Source organism: Salvelinus alpinus, chromosome 6 (assembly GCF_045679555.1).
Source record: "Salvelinus alpinus chromosome 6, SLU_Salpinus.1, whole genome shotgun sequence".
Taxonomy (NCBI): domain Eukaryota; kingdom Metazoa; phylum Chordata; class Actinopteri; order Salmoniformes; family Salmonidae; genus Salvelinus; species Salvelinus alpinus.
Window position 1 is genome coordinate 9893299 of NC_092091.1, and position 18619 is coordinate 9911917.

General features: G+C 43.3%; 1 protein-coding gene and 1 pseudogene across 2 annotated transcripts in view; both read left to right on the forward strand.

The window, feature by feature from the left end:
* LOC139578115 (neuroplastin-like) overlaps positions 1-4493 on the forward strand; it is a 74045-nt gene extending 69552 nt beyond the window's left edge. For both annotated transcript variants that reach the window (XM_071405354.1, XM_071405353.1), the window contains exon 8: positions 104-4493. The gene's annotated coding sequence lies outside the window, so the exon portion shown is untranslated. The remainder of the gene's footprint in view (positions 1-103) is intronic.
* A 6806-nt stretch (positions 4494-11299) lies between these two features.
* LOC139578117 (potassium/sodium hyperpolarization-activated cyclic nucleotide-gated channel 2-like) overlaps positions 11300-18619 on the forward strand; it is a 64110-nt pseudogene continuing 56790 nt past the window's right edge.

An 18619-nucleotide genomic window follows, 5' to 3' on the forward strand; every position in this document is an offset into this window, starting at 1 on the left:
AATTGACTGAATGGAAATGGAATTCGTGACCAACCCTGGTGCCAGTACAAACAAAGGACAATAGACCACACTAATAATTTCCTTCCACTTTTTCTTTCCACAGATAATAACACATTATACATGTATTGACCATATGAAGGTAACCAGGAGAGAGATCCATAGCAATGTGTTAATGAGGAGGAGGAAGAGGAGGAGGAGGAAGAGGAGGAGGAAGAGGAGCTACTGTAAATGTCTGTATTGTATGATGAGGCATGCCTTCTGATTTGATTATCTGTCTATCGTGTGATGGGGGTGAAGAAGGTGATCAATGAATGTGATCCCCATAACATTATGAATGGTTTACGAAGTGTCTACGAAGCATTATAACCATTGTGGCTGCATGCAGTTATTGATTGTTGCTGTTTATTTATTTATTATTTATTCTTATCAGATTCTTATCATTTTCTATTTTTTACTAATTCTGAAGTAACGCATGCAAGGTATTCTAACCTTCTGTTTGGTGTAGACATGACATGACATCACATTACTTTTTGCTCTCCATCTCAAAGGGCACCCTAGTCCATATACAGTGCACTACTTTTTGACCAGGGGCCTGAGTCTCAAATCCAAAATAGCACCCTAGTCCCTATATAGTGATCTACTCTTGACCAGGGCCCACAGGGTAGTGCACTGTATAGGGCAGGAGTATTCTGACCCTACTGTATAGGGCAGGGGTATTCTGACCCTACTGTATAGGGCAGAGGTATTCTGACCCTACTGTATAGGGCAGAGGTATTCTGACCCTACTGTATAGGGCAGAGGTATTCTGACCCTACTGTATAGGGCAGAGGTATTCTGACCCTACTGTATAGGGCAGAGGTATTCTGACCCTACGAGGTCCGGAGCACTGCTTGTTTTCTGTTCTACATGATAATTATTTACACCCACCTGGTGTCCCAGGTCTAAATTAGTCCATGATTACAGGGGAATAATGGGATAATTTTTTTTATGAATTTGAGGGATAGACTTTTAGAATAAAAGGTGCTATCTAGAACCTAAAAAGGGTTATTTGGCTGTCCCCGTAGGAGAACCCTTTGAAGAACCCTTTTTGGTTCCAGGTAGAACCCTTTTGGTTCATGGATCCCAAAAGAGTTCTACCTGGAACCAAAAAGAGTTCTACTATGGTGGACAGCCGAGAACCTTTTTGGAACCCTTTTGTCTAAGAGTATATAAGGAATAGGTTTCCATAGGAAGGAATAGGTTTCCATAGGAAGGAATAGGTTTCCATAGGAAGGAATAGGTTTCCATAGGAAGGAATAGGTTTCCATAGGGAGGAATAGGGTGCCCTTTGAGACGCTGGCCTGGTTTTGTTGACTTTGAGAGTGGCTTCATGTTTATAGATAATCATTATTTATTTGTGCTGACTATGAGAATCTAAAGACTTTGCAATGTAAAAGAAAAATCGCCAGATATCGTAATCTGGTATGACAGTAAATCTGTACAGTTCATCATTCTGCTGCATACTATTTCATAAGTTGGTAACTTGTTTAACATTTCATCAGATTAGATTTGGTTTACATTTTAACGAGGGCTATACAATGTCCCCCGTCTTTTGACTTTGATTGAGAATTGCTATATTTTACATGTTCTGTATGTATGTTCTTTATGATATCACCTTCGTATATAATGATATATGAAGGATATTCATTCATAAGATGCACTTAAGTGTTGAAAAATAATGGGAATTTAAAAAAATCTGTATGAATTTCATTCGGTAGCTAAGCAACTGAACTCCGCCCAATCCTAACCCTATTGCTAGAGTATGTGTATTGTGTATAGCATGGCTATTATCCTATGCAATAATAATAATCAATATTGATATTTATATATACAAGTCCCTCTTAGCAGCTTTAGATTTTACTGAGTAAGACATCTTTATTAGAGATGGGGTAATCACCTTGAGAGCATTCATAGATACCGTACTGCTCAGCTGTATGCTGATCTATAATCACCTTGAGAGCATTCATAGATACCGTACTGCTCAGCTGTATGCTGATCTATAATCACCTTGAGAGCATTCATAGATACCGTACTGATCAGCTGTATGCTGATCTATAATCACCTTGAGAGCATTCATAGATACCGTACTGCTCAGCTGTATGCTGATCTATAATCACCTTGAGAGCATTCATAGATACCGTACTGCTCAGCTGTATGCTGATCTATAATCACCTTGAGAGCATTCATAGATACCGTACTGATCAGCTGTATGCTGATCTATAATCACCTTGAGAGCATTCATAGATACCGTACTGCTCAGCTGTATGCTGATCTATAATCACCTTGAGAGCATTCATAGATACCGTACTGCTCAGCTGTATGCTGATCTATAATCACCTTGAGAGCATTCATAGATACCGTACTGCTCAGCTGTATGCTGATCTATAATCACCTTGAGAGCATTCATAGATACAGTACTGCTCAGCTGTATGCTGATCTATAATCACCTTGAGAGCATTCATAGATACCGTACTGCTCAGCTGTATGCTGATCTATAATCACCTTGAGAGCATTCATAGATACCGTACTGCTCAGCTGTATGCTGTATCAGTTGATCTCTATATATGACAATGATATACAGATATACAGTGGCCTTCAGAAAGTATTCATAACCCCTTGACTTATATTCCACATGTTGTTGTGTTACAGCGTGAATTCAAAATGGATCAAATATATTTGTTTTTTTCTCACCCATCTACACACAAAACCACATAATGACAAAGGGAAAAACATGTTTCTAGAAATGTAGCACATTTATTGAAAATTAAATACAGAAATATATCATTTAAATATGTATTCTGTCCCCTAAATCAAAACATGTTAGAATCACCTTTTAACAGTGATTACAGCTGTGAGTCTTTCTGGGTAAGTCTCTTAAGAGCTTTGTACTCCTGGATTGTGCAATATTGAACAATGTTCTTGTTATAATGATTCAAGCTCTGTCAAGTTGGTTGTTGATAATTGCTAGACAGCCATTTTCAAGTCTTGCTTTAGATTGTCAAGCAGATTTAAGTTAAAACAGTTACTGGGCCACTCAGTAACATTCAATGTCGTCTTGGTTAGCAACTCCAGTGAATATTTGGTCTTGTGTTTTAAGTTATTGTCCTGCTGAAAGGTGAATTTGTCTCCCAGTGTCTGGTGGAAAGTTTTCCTCTATGATTTTTCCTGTGGTTAGCTCTATTCCATTTGTTTTTATAAAAAAAAATATCTCCCTAGTCCTTAAGGATGACAAGCATACCCATAACTTGATGCAGCCACCACCATGCTTGGAAATATGAAGAGTGGTACTCAGTGATGTGTTGTGTTGGATTTGCCTCAAACATAACATTTTGTATTCAGGACAAAAAGTTAATTGCTTTGCCACATTTTTTGCAGTTTTATTTTAGTGCCTTGTTGCAAACAGGATGCATGTTTTGCAATGTTTGTATTCTGTACAGGCTTCCTTCTTTTCACTCTTTCATGTAGGTTAATATTATGGAGTAACTACAATGTTGTTGATCCGTCCTCAGTTCTCCTATCACAGCCATTAAACTAGCTGTTTTAAAGTCACCATCGACCTCTCCAGTAACTGAGTTAGGAAGGACGCCTGTATCTTTGTAGTGACTGGGTGTATAGATACACCATCCAAAGTGTAATCAATAACTTCACCATGATCAATGTCTACTTTTTTAAAACTTTTTTTTTGACCATTTACCAATAGGTGTACTTATTTGTGAGGCATTGGAAAACCTCCCTGGTCTTTGTGGTTGAAATTGTTTTTGAAATTCACTGCTCGACTGAGGGACCTTGCAGATAATTGTATGTGTTGGGTACAGAGATGAGGTAGTCATTCAAAAATCACGTTAAACACTATTATTGCATACAGGGTGAGTTCATGCAACTTATTATGTGACTTGTTAAACAAATGTTTACTCCTGAACTTATTTAGGCTTGCCATAACAAAGGGGTTGAATACTTATTGACTCAAGACATTTCACCTTTTCATTTGTAAACATTTCTAAAAACATCATTCCACTTTTACATTATGGTGAATTGTGTGTAGGCTAGTGACAAAAGTGTCACTGTTTATAAATGTTTAATTCAGGCTGTAACGTAACAAAATGTATAAAAAGTAAAGGCGTGTGAATACTTTCTGAAGGCTCTGTGTCTGGGAGCTCGGGGGGAGGCATTGCAAAAACGGCCTATTTTATGTATGTACGGATTGACACTTGTAAAGCAATCCCAAATCAATCCCAAATCTATCCCAAGGTCAAGATCAACCCCAAGATCAATCCCAAGATCAAGATCAACCCCAGGATCAATCCCAATATAAAGATCTATCCCAGGATCAATCCCAAAATCAATCCCAATATAAAGATCTATCCCAGGATCAATCCCAAAATCAATCCCAGGATCAATCCCATGATCAAGATCAATCCCAAATCATTTTTAGGAATAAAAACCTCTAAAATGAATGGCTTGTTTCAGTTGATGACCTGTGTTCCATTTTAACTGGCAATGCAACTTTACCTTGGTATTACAGTTTACACCTGTGTTCAAAGAAATGACAAAGAATCAGTCACACACACACACACACACTCATGCACACACACACACACACACACACACACACACACACACACACACACACACACACACACACACACACACACACACACACACACACACCCATACACACACACACACACACACACTCATGCACACTCGCACACACACACTCACACACATGCACACACACACACACACACACACACACACACACACACACACACACACACACACACACACACACACACACACACACACACACACACACACACACACACACACACACACACACACACACCCCCCCATGTGCTTGTGTATTTGTATACGTACAAACATGCCTTCACAACCAGCAGACAGGCATATATACTGAGTATGTTGACTCCCACAGTTGTGTCAAGTTGGCTGGATGTCCTTTGGCTTGTGGACCATTCTTAATACACACGGGAAACTGATGAGCGTGATAAACCCAGCAGCATTGCAGTTCTTGACACACTCAAACCGGTGTGCCTGGCACCTACTGCCATATCCCGTTCAAAGGCACTTAAATCTTTTGTCTTGCCCATTCACCCTCTGAATGGCACACATACACAATCCATGTCTGAATTATCTCAAGGCTTAACAATCCTTCTTTAACCTGTCTCCTCTCCTTCATCTACACTGATTGAAGTGGATATAACAGGTGACATCAATAAGGGATCATAGCTTTCACCTGGATTCATCTAGCTCTGAATCTTGATAGCTACGCTAATGAGGAAAAAATGTAGTTTCTATGCCTGTGATATGTGGTTGTCCCACCTAGCTATCTGAAGATGAATGTACTGACTATGCCTGTGATATGTGGTTGTCCCACCTAGCTATCTGAAGACGAATGTACTGACTATGACTGTGATATGTGGTTGTCCCACCTAGCTATCTTAAGACGAACGCACTAAATCACACTCGACAAGAGCGTCTGCTAAATTACTAAAATGTAAAATACGTCATCTTTCAACATCCAGCTGTCTCCTTGTCGTGGCTCGATGTGAAAACAGCACAACCTAGTGGTCATATGAGGTGCCAACAATACTGTGTGCGTAGTAAGTTACAGGTAGTTATTTACTGGGTGATGTATGAGGCCAGTAAATCAGGCTATGAAGATCTGAACCACCTCCCACTGGGTTCCTAAGTTAAGTTACCAGGTAAGGATGAAGTTCATTAATCCCATGTATTTATAAAGCCCTTTTTTTTTTTTATATCAGCAGATGTCACAAAGTGCTATAGAGAAAAAAGAGAACAAACAGTGCTCAATGTAGATGACATTTGTGTAAAATGTTACATGAGCCATAGGACTGTTATGTAGCACTTAACAACAGCAAGGAAAGCAGTTCTTCATGTTTTTACTTTTCGCTATCATCTTGAATAGTGTTGAACTTGTGAATTCTGTGTTTTGTTCATTGACTCGCTCGGGAACAGTCAGTGCATTATGTCTCTACCGTCTACGCCCTGTCTCATCTCCTTCATCTGCAACGATCTGAAGCCACAGGGTAGGTGAAAGCAACATGGATACCTATTCAGCTAATCTGTCTGCTACCAGTTCAGTTCTTTTTCACCTCAGTGGCAGGACATAGATAATAGAGATGAGGACAGATAGGAGAGATGAGGACAGATAGGAGAGATGAGGACAGATAGGAGAGATGAGGACAGATGGTAGGAGAGATGAGGACATATGATAGGAGAGATGAGGACAGATGAGGACAGATAGGAGAGATAAGGATAGATAGGAGAGATGAGGACAGATAGGAGAGATGAGGACAGATAGGAGAGATGAGGACAGATAATAAAGATGAGGACATATAGGTGAGATGAGAACAGATAATAGAGATGAGGACATATAGGAGAGATGAGGACAGATAATAGAGATGAGGACATATAGGAGAGATGAGGACATATAGGAGAGATGAGGACAGATAGGAGAGATGAGGACAGATAGGAGAGATGAGGACAGATAGGAGAGATGAGGACAGATAGGAGAGATGAGGACATATAGGAGAGATGGGGACAGATGTTAGGAGAGATGAGGACAGATAGGAGAGATGATAGGAGAGATGAGGACAGATAGGAGAGATGATAGGACAGATGAGGACAGATGAGGACAGATTATAGGAGAGATGAGGACAGATAGGAGACCACTTTAGTGTGTGTGTGTGTGTGTGTGTGTGTGTGTGTGTGTGTGTGTGTGTGTGTGTGTGTGTGTGTGTGTGTGTGTGTGTGTGTGTGTGTGTGTGTGTGTGTGTGTGTGTGTGTGTGTGTGTGTGTGTGTGTGTGTCTGAGACTGTGTGTGGGTGTGTCTGAGACTGTGTGTGTGTGTGAGTGTACACCACTTTCATTTTACAATATCAGCCTCAAAATCCCTCTGTGACCCAAACAGCACCCTATTCACTATATAGCCTTATGGGCCCTGGTCTAAAGCAGTTCACTATATAGCCTTATGGGCCCTGGTCTAAAGCAGTTCACTATATAGCCTTATGGGCCCTGGTCTAAAGCAGTTCACTATATAGCCTTATGGGCCCTGGTCTAAAGCAGTTCACTATATAGCCTTATGGGCCCTGGTCTAAAGCAGTTCAATCTATAGCCTTATGGGCCCTGGTCTAAAGCAGTTCAATCTATAGCCTTATGGGCCCTGGTCTAAAGCAGTTCACTATATAGCCTCATGGGCCCTGGTCTAAAACAATGTACTCTATAGCCTTATGGGCCCTGGTCTAAAGCAGTTCACTATATAGCCTTATGGGCCCTGGTCTAAAGCAGTTCACTATATAGCCTTATGGGCCCTGGTCTAAAGCAGTTCACTATATAGCCTTATGGGCCCTGGTCTAAAGCAGTTCAATCTATAGCCTTATGGGCCCTGGTCTAAAGCAGTTCACTATATAGCCTTATGGGCCCTGGTCTAAAGCAGTTCACTATATAGCCTCATGGGCCCTGGTCTAAAGCAGTTCACTATATAGCCATATGGGCCCTGGTCTAAAGCAGTTCACTATATAGCCTTATGGGCCCTGGTCTAAAGCAGTTCACTATATAGCCTCATGGGCCCTGGTCTAAAACAATGTACTCTATAGCCTTATGGGCCCTGGTCTAAAGCAGTTCACTATATAGCCTTATGGGCCCTGGTCTAAAACAATGTACTCTATAGCCTTATGGGCCCTGGTCTAAAACAATGTACTCTATAGCCTTATGGGCCCTGGTCTAAAGCAGTTCACTATATAGCCTTATGGGCCCTGGTCTAAAGCAGTTCACTATATAGCCTTATGGGCCCTGGTCTAAAGCAGTTCACTATATAGCCATATGGGCCCTGGTCTAAAGCAGTTCACTATATAGCCATATGGGCCCTGGTCTAAAGCAGTTCACTATATAGCCTTATGGGCCCTGGTCTAAAGCAGTTCACTCTATAGACTTATGGGCCCTGGTCTAAAGCAGTTCACTATATAGCCTTATGGGCCCTGGTCTAAAGCAGTTCACTATATAGCCTTATGGGCCCTGGTCTAAAGCAGTTCACTATATAGCCTTATGGGCCCTGGTCTAAAGCAGTTCACTATATAGCCTTATGGGCCCTGGTCTAAAGCAGTTCACTATATAGCCATATGGGCCCTGGTCTAAAGCAGTTCACTATATAGCCTTATGGGCCCTGGTCTAAAGCAGTTCACTATATAGCCTTATGGGCCCTGGTCTAAAGCAGTTCACTATATAGCCTTATGGGCCCTGGTCTAAAGCAGTTCACTATATAGCCATATGGGCCCTGGTCTAAATCAGTTCACTATATAGCCATATGGGCCCTGGTCTAAAGCAGTTCACTATATAGCCTTATGGGCCCTGGTCTAAAGCAGTTCACTATATAGCCTTATGGGCCCTGGTCTAAAACAGTTCACTATATAGCCTTATGGGCCCTGGTCTAAAGCAGTTCACTATATAGCCTTATGGGTCCTGGTCTAAAACAGTTCACTATATAGCCTTATGGGCCCTGGTCTAAAGCAGTTCACTATATAGCCTTATGGGCCCTGGTCTAAAGCAATGTACTCTATAGCCTTATGGGCCCTGGTCTAAAGCAGTTCACTATATAGCCTTATGGGCCCTGGTCTAAAGCAGTTCAATCTATAGCCTTATGGGCCCTGGTCTAAAGCAGTTCAATCTATAGCCTTATGGGCCCTGGTCTAAAACAGTTCACTATATAGCCTTATGGGCCCTGGTCTAAAGCAGTTCACTATATAGCCTTATGGGCCCTGGTCTAAAGCAGTTCACTATATAGCCTTATGGGCCCTGGTCTAAATCAGTTCACTATATAGCCTTATGGGCCCTGGTCTAAAGCAGTTCACTATATAGCCTTATGGGCCCTGGTCTAAAGCAGTTCACTATATAGCCTTATGGGCCCTGGTCTAAAGCAGTTCACTATATAGCCTTATGGGCCCTGGTCTAAAGCAGTTCAATCTATAGCCTTATGGGCCCTGGTCTAAAGCAGTTCAATCTATAGCCTTATGGGCCCTGGTCTAAAGCAGTTCACTATATAGCCTTATGGGCCCTGGTCTAAAGCAGTTCACTATATAGCCTTATGGGCCCTGGTCTAAATCAGTTCACTATATAGCCTTATGGGCCCTGGTCTAAAGCAGTTCACTATATAGCCTTATGGGCCCTGGTCTAAAGCAGTTCACTATATAGCCTTATGGGCCCTGGTCTAAATCAGTTCACTATATAGCCTTATGGGCCCTGGTCTAAAGCAGTTCACTTTATAGGGAATGTAGGGTGTCATTTGGGATGCACACTAAATCCTCATATCTTCCATCCAGACCAACTGGCAGCAGTACAACTGAAGGGGGCACTATTTTCCCATAGATATTACATTATATTTGTATTTTTTTAATTTGCAAAAATTTCTACAAACCTTTTTTTACTTTTTCATTATGGGGTATTGTGTGTAGATTGATGAGGGGGGGGGGGACAATATTTAATACATTTTAGAATAAGGCTGTAACATAACAAAATGTGTAAAAAGTCAAGGGGTCTGAATACTTTCTGAATGCTCTGTACCTAGGTAATAGGGTAACATTTGGGATGCAGGCTTAGTCTGGAATGAGATCATCAGGGATAACACCACCACAGCCTCTTCAGTGTTCTCAGGGTGGAGTCCCAAATGGCACCCTGTAAGCTATATAGTACACTACTTTAGACCAGGGCCCTATATCCTATATAGTACACTACTTTAGACCAGGGCCCTATTCCCTATATAGTACACTACTATAGACCAGAGCCCTATTCCCTATATAGTACACTACTTTAGACCAGGGCCCTATTCCCTATATAGTGCACTTACCTTCCCAAGTTCTCTCACGTCACCCCGCTCCTCCGCTCTCTCCACTGGCTTCCAGTTGAAGCTCGCATCCGCTACAAGACCATGGTGCTTGCCTACGGAGCTGTGAGGGGAACGGCACCTCCGTACCTTCAGGCTCTGATCAGGCCCTACACCCAAACAAGGGCACTGCGTTCATCCACCTCTGGCCTGCTCGCCTCCCTACCTCTGAGGAAGTACAGTTCCCGCTCAGCCCAGTCAAAACTGTTCGCTGCTCTGGCACCCCAATGGTGGAACAAACTCCCTCACGACGCCAGGTCAGCGGAGTCAATCACCACCTTCCGGAGACACCTGAAACCCCACCTCTTTAAGGAATACCTAGGATAGGATAAAGTAATCCTTCTAACCCCCCCCCCTTAAAAGAGTTAGATGCACTATTGTAAAGTGGTTGTTCCACTGGATATCATAAGGTGAATGCACCAATTTGTAAGTCGCTCTGGATAAGAGCGTCTGCTAAATGACTTAAATGTAAATGTAAATGTACTTTAGACCAGGGCCCTATTCCCTATATAGTACACTACTTTAGACCAGAGCCCTATTCCCTATATAGTGCACTACTTTAGACCAGGGCCCTATTCCCTATATAGTGCACTACTTTAGACCAGGGCCCTATTCCCTATATAGGAAGCACACTGTGGAATATGATGCCATTTGGGAGGCAGACAATGTAGTTCTGTATGACCTGCAGGGGGGTGAGGTCAATTCCATTTCAGTTCAGTGAATTCAGGAAGTAAACTGAAAATTCAAATTCCAAAAATGTCTCTATCTTCCTGTTTTATATAGACTGAATTGAAATGGAATTGACCCCACACCTTCTGACCATTGTATAGTTGTCACCTGCATACAACCATTTCACTTTTCCCATGATCTCAAACCAATGAAAGTGCAGTGTGGAAAGTAACACTTCCTTGAATAATTATGGTCAATATTGCGTAACTGATCAATTATAAGCCTAAAGACAATGGGCTGTTTAGCGTGTGGGTAGCCTATAGTTTATCATTTACAACAACAACAAATTCTGTCATCAGCTACCGCAGGGAGTTTATAAATCATATCCTCCATAATCCTGCCTGGACTGGGACGCTGAGTGCATGTGCGGTCCTGTCTATCCTCGTGCAGCGCTCCTATGGCAACCCGATAAATTAGCCCCATTAATATCCACGTTATTAGAGAGCGCTACAGGGATGGAACGGTGATGTCAGCGCACACACCAGCCAGCGGTCTTTGAATGCAAGCTGATGAGGACTGACTGACTGCGTGGAAGGAAGCGTGTCATTCTTTTCCTATTGACAGCTAAGCTAGCCGGGGATATAATATTTGGGGAGGAGGAGAATCAGAAGAGAGATCATGCTTTGTCATTGAGGACCTCAGTTTAGCCACCAGCCAGCATCCATACTCACTGTCTCCGGCTGGCACGTCCGACGCTCAGAGCAGTCAGCATACAGGAAGCATCAGCACCCCGATCTGTTGTCATCATCTAGGCTACACTCTGATTTAGGCAATACCTGGATACCTGGACGTCATTCGTCGATTTACTGGTCATGCACCCTAATATGACGGTCGCACCGAAGCGGTACAAACTGTTGCAACCGGGAAAGCAGGAAGCAGCACGTTCCAAGTGTCAAGTAAGATTTGACCTGTTCCTGTCCTGCTGCAGAACGCTGTCACTGCTTTTGGAATCCTGAGCCGTTTGAGTTGATGAAATATATGATTTGTTATCATCACAGCTCATATATTCTTGTTTCTTTTTCAAACGCGTTTTATTTTGTAGCCCAGGCTAGTGAGCGTCTGTGTCATCCTTTCTTCAATAGGCCTACCCATAATGGATAGGTTTCATTCTTCCATGCGCAAAAGGCTGTACAGCTTGCCGCAAAACATTGGCCAAAGAGGCTCTGTCTCTGTGATGATTGACGACGGAGGAGAATACGGTGGTGGCGACAAGGACACACAGAAGAAAAGTACCGGTATCAGGCTCAAGCCTCTTCTCCTTCCTGGATCTCCATCCCCCGCCAGCAGCTCTAACAGAGACAGGGACCACAAGAGCGGAACCGCCGGAGACTTGGAAACGGACGTTGCCGTTAAGACCAACTTAAACGGGGACTGTCGTCTTTTTAGAGGTAGCCGCTCTTCCATCACTGGTCGGCACACTCTTGGGTCAGATCCAGCGGAGCAGCAGAGGCTGATCCCCGAGGTAGACGCCGGCGCTAACGAGGAGAGTTACCCCGGAGGAGAGACTGGTTCTGGGGCCGAACAGGGAGCGCAGGATTCCGTTGGTCGCAGTGGTAGCGCACACCGCCGCTCGTCCGTCTTCGATCAGTCCACTTTAATCAAGTTAGAAGGAACCGAACCGATCATGCCAGACGAAGTAGAGCAGTTGTATCGGGCGGGTTTCATGCACCGGCAGTTCGGAGCGATGCTTCAACCAGGAGTCAACAAGTTCTCTCTGAGAATGTTGGGGAGCGAGAGGGCCGTGGAGCACGAGAGGGAACGCGTGAAGTCTGCAGGATTCTGGATCATTCATCCGTACAGTGATTTTAGGTAATTGTTCAGAAAATCTGTATCAATCATTGTTGATCAATTTGATTGATCTATTGGTTAATTGATTGAGTGTCTGGTTAGATTAGGCCTCTCAGAGTTTACATATCCTATCCAATACATTATTATGATAAAAAATATATATACTATCTGGCTAAGTGTAAGCTCAGTTTGGCTAAGAAAATACATGTTTGTGGTGTTATCAAAGTACAAATGTACTGTTTGGATATCTTAGCTCATATTAAGCTCTTAGGGGTTTAATTGTACCCTCTGACCTATTGGTTCTTGACTGGGTTGGCAATTGGTCCAAAGTAAAGGTCAAAGATACATACCAGTCAAATTTAAATACAGTATTTAGATTTGACTGCTGGCATGCATATTTATTTTGCAGTTCCAGTCATATTCACATCCCACTAATACTACTGGCATGCATATTCATATCCCACTAATACTGCTGGCATGCATATTCATATCGCACTAATACTGTTGGCATGCATATTCATATCCCACTAATACTGCTGGCATGCATATCCATATCCCACTAATACTGCTGGCATGCATATTCATATCCCACTAATACTGCTGGCATGCATATCCATATCCCACTAATACTGCTGACATGCATATTCATATCCCACTAATACTGCTGGCATGCATATTCATATCCCACTAATACTGCTGGCACTGATATTTTATGCTCAGTTTTTTTAATGGCTCAATAAGGATATGTCATTTGGCCACAAAATGTCTAGTCCTGTGTGTGTGTGTGTGTGTGTGTGTGTGTGTGTGTGTGTGTTCGTGTGTGTGTGTGTGCGTGTGTGCATGTGTGCGTGTGTGTGTTTATAGAAAGAGAGATCCGGTCACGCAACTGTTAATATGAATATTTATGGATCATTCTGAAAGAGACCTATTTGACCTTGTTAACAAGCAGGCCTTTGTATGGTAATAACCATACCTTTTTCCCAAAAAATATATTATTTAACAAAGCTATTCCAGTAAGTTGTGATATAAGCAATAGATACAACATCCCTTTTGAATTTAGCACCTAAATATCTGTTATTGTTCTGAGGGGGAGCAAGGAGAAACGCATGTTTTCCTACTGGAGAGTCAATTGGACTAAGCGAGGGTAGCTCAAGAAGTTGAGGTCTGGTTCCACTTCGAAACAGCATGACAGTTCCAGAAGGACTAGCATCAAAGACTTTTGGAGAACTCTCTGGCTGTATCAACCCTTCTGCATTCAAAACGTTGACTCATCAGTAGGATATGATTATAAAATCAGTTCTTAAAAAAAAAATACACTTGTTTCTATACAGAATATCCTAATTGTTACAAACGAAATGCCTACGCTGGGAGAAAAAAATTCTGTTTATATATATTAATGAAAACGCGATGAACACTTTTGTAGGAATCTTATCAATGTTATAGTTACAAAGGAAAATCAGATTGAAGCCACCAAAACGGGAGACGATATAATGAGGAGTGAATTTCCAAACTGAAGGTATATTCTTTAAAGGAACACTGAAACAAGTCCGTTTGTTCCAGCATTCTATCTTTTCGTCATCACACACATAACATGTTTATTTTTTCTTGTATCACTTTAACCTTGAGTTCCCTCTCTCTCTCTGCTCTAACATCAGGACATTTACACTGGCCTGTAGTATCCTATCTTTCTGATGTGAGTCACAGTGGGGTTTTTCCACTCATCTGAATTATACTTTTTTTTGATCATTTAGTGAGGCCATGGGATTACAGAGAGAGAGAGAGAGCAGCAGGCCGGCCGATAGAGTTAGGTCGGGGCTTTTTGAAATGGGGTAATCAAAATAGGTTAACATGACCGTTCAAAATATTAGAAGCACACATCAGGTGGGATTATGACCACACAATTAGTCTAATGTGAGGGTGTTTGGAGGGAGGGGGGAGGACAGGGGAAGGTAGGATGGGGAGGGGGAGGGGGAGGGGGAACTAACCACTCACAACTCAACTGTAGAGTGATTGAAATGATGTGAGAGTGAGAAATCAGGACAGGACGCTAACTACGCAGTCATCATGCCAGCTGTCCGCGCAGCTCTGAAGTGAGTTTAAGCTGTGACATAATGATATGTGTTGTTTTGAGGTTAAAGTAAAACCTTACCACTGCTGTCTCAGGATAACAGCTGGTGTGCGATGTCTAATCAAACCACATTTTATTTGTCAAATGCGCCAAATACAACAGGTGTAGACCTTACATTGAGGTGCTTACTTACAAGCCCCTAACCCACAATGCCGTTTTTAGAAAAACACCCCCCAAAAATGTATAAATAAAAGTAACAAATAATTAAACAGCAGCAGTAAAATAACAATAGTGAGACTATATACAGGGGGTACCGGTACAGAGTCAATGTGCGGGGGCACCGGTTAGTCGAGGTAATTGAGGTAATATGTACATGTAGGTAGAGTTATTAAAGTGACTATGCATAGATAATAACAGAGAGTAGCAGGGGCGGCAATGCAAATAGTCTGGGTAGCCATTTGATTAGATGTTCAGGAGTCTTATGGCTTGTGGGTAGAAGCTGTTTAGAAGCCTCTTGTACCTAGACTTGGCACTCCGGTACCTATTAAAGAAGTCTTGAGGTATTGCTCGCCTGAGGTAGAGTACCTCATGATCAGCTGTAGACCACGCTGTTTATTTATCACCACAAACCGATGCTGGCACTAAGACCACACTCAACGAGATGTATAAGGCCATAAGCAAACAAGAAAACGCTCACCCAGAAGCAGTGCTCCTAGTGGCCGCGGACTTTAATACAGGCAAACTTAAATCCGTTTTACCTCATTTCTACCAGCACGTCACAGAGGCGGCAGGTAGCCTAGTGGTTAGAGCGTTGGACTTGTAACCGGAAGGTTGCAAGATTGAATCCCCGAGCTGCCAAGGTAAAAATCTGCCATTCTCCCCCTGAACAAGGCAGTTAATTAACCCACTGTTCCTAGGCCGTCATTGAAAATAGGTATTAGTTCTTAACTGACCTGCCTAGTTAAATAAAGGTAATAAAATAAATAAAGTGCAACCAGAGGAAAAAACCTCAAGACCACCTTTACTCCACACACAGAGATGCATACAAAGCTCTCCCTCGTCCTCCATTTGGCAAATCTGACCATAATTCTATCCTCCTGATTCCTGCTTACAAGCAAAAACTAAAGCAGGAAGTACCAGAGACTCGCCCAATACGGAAGTGGTCAGATGACGCGGATGCTAAGCTACAGGACTGTTTTGCTAGCACAGACTGGAATATGTTCCCGGGATTCATCCAATGGCATTGAGGAGTATACCACCTCAGTCATCGGCTTCATCCATAAATGCATCGACGAAGTCATCCCCACAGTCACCATATGTACATATCCCAACCAGAAGCCATGGATTACAGGCAACATCCGCATCGAGCTAAAGGCTAGAGCTACCGCTTTCAAGGAGCGGGACACTAATCCGGACGCTTATAAGAAATCCCACTATGCCCTCAGACGAACCATCAAACAGGCAAAGCGTCGTTACAGGATTAAGATTGAATCCCTCTACTCTGGCTCTGACTCTCGTCGGATGTGGCTGGGCTTGAAAACTATTACGGACTACAAAGGGAAACCCAACCCACCAGCTGCCCAGTGACGCGAGCCTACCAAACGAGCTAAATGCCTTTTATGCTCGCTTCGAGGCAAGCAACACTGAAGCATGCATGAGAGCCCCAACTGTTCTGGATGACTGTGTGATAACGCTCTCGGTAGCCGATGTGAGCAAGACCTTTAAACAGGTCAACATTCACAAAGCCGCGGGGCCAGACGGATTACCAGAACGTGTACTCAAAGCATGCGCGAACCACCTGGCAAGTGTCTTCACTAATATTTTCATCCTCTCCCTGACCCAGTCTGTAATACCAACATGTTTTAAGTAGACCACCATAGTCCCTGTGCCCAAGGAAGCGAAGGTAACCTGCCTAAATGATTACCGCCCCGTAGCACTCACATCGGTAGCCATGAAGTGCTTTGAAAGGCTGGTCATGGCTCACATCAACAGCATTCTCCCAGATACCCTAGGCCCACTCCAATTTGCATCCCGCCCAACAGATCCACAGATGACGCAATCTCAATCGCACTCCACACTGCCCTTTCCCACCTGGGCAAAAGGAACACCTATGTGAGAATGCTGTTCATTGACTACAGCTCAGCGTTCAACACCATAGTGCCCACAAAGCTCATCACTAAGCTAAGGCTCCCTGGGACTAAACACCTCCCTCTACAACTGGATCCTGGACTTCCTGACGGGCCGCCCCCAGGTGGTAAGGGTAGGCAACAACACATCTGCTACGCTGATCCTCAACACTGGGGCTCCCCAGGGGTGCATGCTCAGTCCCCTCCTGTACTCCCTGTTCACCCACGACTGCGTGGCCGTGCACGACTCCAACACCGTCATTAAGTTTGCTGACGACACAACAGTGGTAGGCCTGATCACCGACAACGATGAGACAGGGAGGAGGTCAGAGACCTGGCACCACAACAACCTCTCCCTCAATGTGAGCAAAACAAAGGAGATGATCGTGGACTACAGGAAAAGGCGGGCCGAACAGGTCCCAATTAACATTGACAGGGCTGTAGTGGAGCCGGTCGAGAGTTTCAAGTTCCTTGGTGTCCACATCACCAACAAACTATCATGGTCCAAACACACCAAGACAGTCATGAAGAGGGCACGAATACACCTTGTCCCCCTCAGGAGACTGAAAAGATTTGGGTCCCCAGGTTTGGGACCCAGATCCTCAAAGAGTTCCTAGGATCAAAAGGCTCCTTAACAATTAACCAAATGGCCACCAGATTATTTAAATTGACACCACTCCACCCCCCTCCATTAGTTTTTTTACACTGCTGCTACTCGCTGTTTATTATCTATGCATAGTCACTTCACCCTTACCTGCATGTACAAATTACCTCAACTAACCTGTACCCCCACACATTGACTCGGTACTGGTACCCCCTCCCCTCGCTGTTATTTTATTGTGTTACCTTTTATTTTATTTTTTACTTTAGTTTATTTGGTAAATATGGTTCAAGTAAAACCTTACCACTGCTGTCTCAGGATGGAAGGGTAGTTAGGGGGTTAAAGTAAAACCTTACCACTGCTGCCTCAGGATGGAAGGGTAGTTAGGGGGTTAAAGTAAAACCTTACCACTGCTGTCTCAGGATGGAAGGGTAGTTAGGGGGTTAAAGTAAAACCTTACCACTGCTGTCTCAGGATGGAAGGGTAGTTAGGGGGTTAAAGTAAAACCTTACCACTGCTGTCTCAGGATGGACGGGTAGTTAGAGTATTTAGGAGGTTAAAGTAAAACCTTACCACTGCTGTCTCAGGAGGGAGTTAGTTAGTGACATCATGATGATGTAGCTAGTGCGGAAGTTGCTTTTGTAAATAACTGTGAGTGACAATCATCTAAAAACGATTTGAAATACTGGTATTGTGGACCTACTTCGTTTCTTATATGATTATCCTTTTCAATTTGAGGAAAAAGTCATTTCGATAATTTCCACTGTGTACAAAATTCCAATGCAAAGATTTAGGTCTCAGCCTCAGTTTCATTTGTGCATATCTAGGCTAACTGATTGATTTATGGCATGAACCTTCCACACACTGCTGGCTGGGTCAATCCACACAGATAGCAGAACCAGACCATCTGGCTGGGTCAACCCACACAGATGGACCATAGAACCAGAACATCTGGCTGGGTCAACCCACACAGATGAACTGTAGAACCAGACCATCTGGCTGGATCAATCCACACAGATAGCAGAACCAGAACATCTGGCTGGGTCAATCCACACAGATAGCAGAACCAGAACATCTGGCTGGGTCAATCCACACAGATGGACCATAGAACCAGACCATCTGGCTGGGTCAACCCACACAGATGAACTGTAGAACCAGACCATCTGGCTGGGTCAATCCACACAGATGAACTGTAGAACCAGACCATCTGGCTGGGTCAACCCACACAGATGAACTGTAGAACCAGACCATCTGGCTGGATCAATCCACACAGATAGCAGAACCAGAACATCTGGTTGGGTCAATCCACACAGATAGCAGAACCAGACCATCTGTCTGGGTCAACCCAC